Source organism: Penaeus japonicus, unplaced genomic scaffold (assembly GCF_977035675.1).
Source record: "Penaeus japonicus unplaced genomic scaffold, GWHDUDI00000001_assembly GWHDUDI00000019, whole genome shotgun sequence".
NCBI lineage: Eukaryota > Metazoa > Arthropoda > Malacostraca > Decapoda > Penaeidae > Penaeus > Penaeus japonicus.
In genome coordinates, this window is record NW_028234421.1 from 11,883,516 (window position 1) to 11,888,515 (window position 5,000).

Below are 5,000 nucleotides of genomic sequence, written 5' to 3' on the forward strand. Positions count from 1 at the left end.
GGAGATACTCTGGACTGCTAAGCCTGAAAAAAGAAAAAAAAAATCTTTGTCACTCTTCCCAAAAAATGTCAACCAGTCAACTCATTTCAATATTCTTTTGACAAAAAGTGAGGAAATAAAAAATAAGACAAAAATGACAAGGAAATAAAATAATAATTTCAGACCTTTACTGTTACATGTATCTTTCAATTACATTTTTACTGAGAGGAAGAAAGAGAGTTAAGCATTGTACAGAAATGTACAGTATATATTCACAATTTCATCATACTCATTTCTCTACTAACATTAGCAAAATATATGTAAAATGATTATTAGCAGCACCAGTGGTATTCTTATTATATGGCATTGTTATCACTGAATTATTACAAAGACTAACATTACTATTACTATCATTACTATTATAATTCAGCCAATCAGCTATTCTTGAACTTGGTAGAGTTGTCATATCTATCCTTATTTTAAATTATATACAATATGACTGTGTGGGTAATAGAGAAAAATTGAAGAAATGGTCATAAAGAACACATAAAACATTATTCATCATAAAAAATGATCCTTAGAGGGTCCAAAGGCTTGTAGACCTATGTATTAAAGAATGTTGTTGGATTGGTGTTTTGTACTCCATGAATATTGGTCTTTGAAAGAGTGCTAAGTGTGGAAGCCATGGCGTCATATGAAACAGCCCTATTGTACATAATTAATATATATTTTAAAAAAGGACAAAAAATGAAGTTAAAGTCATCTGACATGTCTGTTTATGAAATACTCTAATTTTATATAAAATGTTAAAAAAGAACAATAATAGAAACTAATTAAAATGACGATAGCAGCAACAACAACAATAATATGAACAATAACTATAACAATAAAATTTAAAACATTACCATGGTAATAGCAAAATAACAGTAACAATAACAATAACAATGATAATGATAATAATAATAATGATAATGATGATGATAATGATAGAAATCAGAGCACTGTTATCAATTATTGATAACTTTGATGATAATAATAAATATCACAATAATTCTATTTTGTTTACAGTAGGTTTACATGATAAATGTTTTGTAATTTAATAAAATATGAATAAAAATATGTACTAACCATACAAACTACATAAAAATAACAATAAAAAATATTAATTAATAATAACTAACAATAATAATCAATTAAGAATCATCATATTCTAAAAAATAACAACAAAAATCTTCACTACCATCATCATCACTTCTGTAATTACATCAGATTTTGAAAACTACCTTCAAGGCAGGGCTTTCACACTAACACCAAAAAAGTTGCACTGATCTCTATAATCTTCAGGGAGCTACTAACATAGTATTAACATAATACTAACATAAAGTGAAGAAGTAACTGATATTTCCCCATTATTTTCACTTTAAGGTCACCCCCAGTCTGTTCTGCATCTATTAGAGGTTCAAGAGCTTTTGAGGCTGTGGCAATTGACTTCAGTGGCTATGTAAGTGGCTTATTGGTATAAACATGAAAAGAACCACACATACCATAGTAAATTAATAATAAAAAAAATCATGACTTCAGTAAATTATCAATGTAGCAATATGACTGAAACTCATGATAACATTATATATGCACAGATGCTACTCATGGACCTTTTAGCCCTCAAAAATGAGACAATAACTATTCTGAATGCATAAGTGGCAAGATATATTATGCAGATTACAGTAGAAGCATGGAAATTTTTGTGACTGTGCATGACCAGAGTGAGAAAGTGAGTGGTTTTCTATATATGACCAAGTGAGAGTGAGAAAGTGTGTTTTAGTATCTGTAGTGACTGCCTGTAACTGTGAGTAAGAGTGAGAGTAAATAAGTGAGAATAAATAAGTGAAAGTAAGTATAAGAGAATAAGTGACAGTAAGTTAGAGTAAATATGTGAGAGTGAGAGTGAGAGTGAGAGTGAGAGAAGAGAGAGAGAAGAGAGAAGTGAGAGTGAGAGTGAGAGAAGAGAGAGAGAAGAGAGAAGTGAGAGTGAGTGTGACAAGTGAGAGTGAGTGTGACTAGTGATAGTGAGTAGGAAAGAGTGACTGTGTGACAAGATGAGAATTGGTGAGTGAACATTATCATATGAGCAAATCAGAAGCTGAGAGTACCCTAATGAGTGAATATGTGACTGTGTGACCAACTGAGAATAAGAGAGTGTAAGTGTTTTTAAGTGTACATATGCATGTGTATATCTGTGAATTTTAAATCTTACACAATGTTAATATACAAAACTTAATTCATACTATCTTTGTATATAATAATGCACCCTGAAAACATTCATAACTACTGGAACATATTGGGACACTTTAGAAGATATTCCTACTATGCTCTGTCTCTAAATACAGATAAAAAACATAATCAAATAAATAACCATAAGTTATATGATCTGAGGATAACCAACATAACTGTAACTGATGTATCTTTCCTTGCTAACTCATATAAGGGCTTCATTTATAACTCCAGCTATAAAAAAAAAATCTTTTTACAGAATTGCTTCTTTAATCACTCTAGTCTGGTGAGTAGGCTTCAGAACAGTCGCCCAAAAAGGTTAATGAATACTGAAAAAGGTAAAACAAATAGTGTGAAGTCCTAATCAAAAACATCTGGTGTCAAACATGCAAAACTATTACTGCATACTAAATAGCATTCCATCTGTATATAATAACAACTTTACTAGAGTCGACCCTGAAGAGGAAATAGATGATTTGTTACTTTTAAAAGAGACGGAATGAATAGTCCGAGAAGAAATCGCTCACCTTGTAGCCAGAACCAAGATAGGCATTACACTCTCTTCTGGTCCAACGAGTGCAAGAAAACTAAGGAATTGCAGGTAGTGGCGTAAGAGACTCGGGTCTTAATCTCGATGTTTATGTTATCCTTTTCTCTCTCTTATTTACCAATTGTCTGTCTGTCTCTTTCCCTTCCCTTATTTTCTCTTCTCTCTCCCCCTTTCCTTCGGTTATACCAGCTCCTCCTCTTTCACAAGCACTTATCTCGGCTCTCTCGCCTTGACCTTCTCCAATGTCGATCTATCTTTACAGCAGACGAATTCCTCTCAGGGAATGCTGCACTATGGCGTAAGTACCAAATTTGACAGAGCGAAAACAGTGCCGCTATCCGTGACACATATGTGACACTCAGCCAGTAGACAACTTCGCCTGAATCGCCTCCTTTGCCCAATGTTGTGTATTTGCGGCAGACATAAGCAACACGCCGTCACCGTCGCCGCCGAGGGATGAGAGCAAACAATATTTAGTCTTTGATTATAGGCTTGGGTTTCCTACGCACAGTATTTCATCCTTTTAATGGCATGTGGATCACGTCGTTACTACAATTTGATTATCATAATGTAACTGATTTAAACGAATGTTGCATCACGTTACCGAACAGGTTTATGAAAATGCGAAGTAAACTACGTCATGTTACGTATTCCACTATTCTATAAACAACTCAAGACTTTTGCTAAATATTCTTCAGCATAGCTAAATGCACAGTGATGGAATTCACAAGTGAAAACTGCTCTAGAGTATATAGAATATAAGCAGTCTTACTGGTGCATTCCACAATGTATTTTTAATATCCAAAGAGAAATGTTATGATCTTAAACTTTTATTTGGGTATAAAATGCACATCGGTGATTTGCTTTGACGGGTGACAACGCGTCGTTTTCAATTACATTAATAATTTGGATCTAGAAAGAAAATGTTACGATTTTACATGCTTATTGTTTATATAGTTTATGCCTTATGGTCATTCTCTTTTGCATGAATATCTATTATAAATACTATATGATCAGTTATTGCTTTAATTTGCGTAGCTACTAAATTACCAGTTATAATTATGATTTGCATGATTGTTTTCACTTAATTAATCATTTATGATTCCCTTCTCTTACGCAGTTATTATACAGTTACAATTAAGCAGAATTACTCTTACACAATTTGAAATATGATCAACTTTACTTTCTTTTTTCATACCCTTCAGTTGAGAACAGACGTTGTTGTTATTCAAACATATTTCAATGTGTAATTAATCAACTTGATCTCTAACAATAATGAATCAATATAAGGGACATAGAAGCATGGGAATCCAGTGCGGACATGTCTTTGGCAGTACTATAAGCGTTTGTACGGGCAAGTCAGATTCATGTTGCCCAATATTCCGTAGTTATCTCTGACACGAAACTTTTATGATGGTCTTTCTTTAGTATATCTATATCAATAAATCATTTAGAGCCGAAATGGAGTTTATGATTATCGTAGATATATGGCGACAGTTACAATTCGCTGTTCAGTTGTCTCGAAAGAATGCTTTCAAGGAATATAACTTGAGACCTGTTTATTGACTTACTAGACAACTGCAAGCTTATAATCCAGCAGGCTGATTATTTTCTCGTAGCTAAAAGGCTTTGAATTAATTCGAGGCATGTGAGGGATAGGACGTCTAGCCACAATATATAAAACCAGACTTAAAAACATTTAGAAAAGAAAATAACTATTTAGAACTATTCAGGGGCTTTATGAACATATGACCTAGACTCTGTTTCGACAGACAAATACGGTCAACCTAGGTAATGGTACCTTTTAATATGATCTGCCACGTGCAATGGTAGCCTAGTTTTATTCTTTAAAAGATGACCTCGGTAACCCTTGATACTGTTGCAGAGAGTGTCACTGGCTCATTACTTGTGACGTCTGAGTACTGACTGGCCAAGGAGGAGGTCTCGGTTGTTCTCTGTAGAGTTGCGAGACACCAGCCGGACCGCAACTGCCGTTCTTTGTCTCAAAAGCTTTCGGCTTATAGTTGAGTCTAGTTATCTCTGACACTCTTTCTGGGACGCGTGAGCTAAGGCTTCTATGGTAGTATTTAGATATAATGTGTAGATATTATAATGATATGAATAATTTCTAGATCCGAATGCCTGCAGATGTCTGAGGTGGTTCTTCGTCGACGTTTCCACGAAAAGCCAAAACCAGAAC

General features: G+C 33.9%; 1 protein-coding gene across 2 annotated transcripts in view; it reads right to left on the minus strand.

Moving 5' to 3' along the window:
• Nucleotides 1-3,473, minus strand: part of GTPBP1 (GTP-binding protein 1) — a 24,590-nt gene extending 21,117 nt beyond the window's left edge. Inside the window, exons 1-2 of one of the 2 annotated variants that reach the window (XM_043018682.2) lie at nucleotides 2,778-3,473; nucleotides 1-23 (exon numbers count right to left, since the gene is read on the minus strand). The exon at nucleotides 1-23 is cut by the window's left edge and continues 328 nt beyond it. The gene's annotated coding sequence lies outside the window, so the exon portion shown is untranslated. The remainder of the gene's footprint in view (nucleotides 24-2,777) is intronic. The other variant, XM_043018681.2, reaches the window with a different exon arrangement.
• Between the last annotated feature and the right edge of the window lie 1,527 nt (nucleotides 3,474-5,000).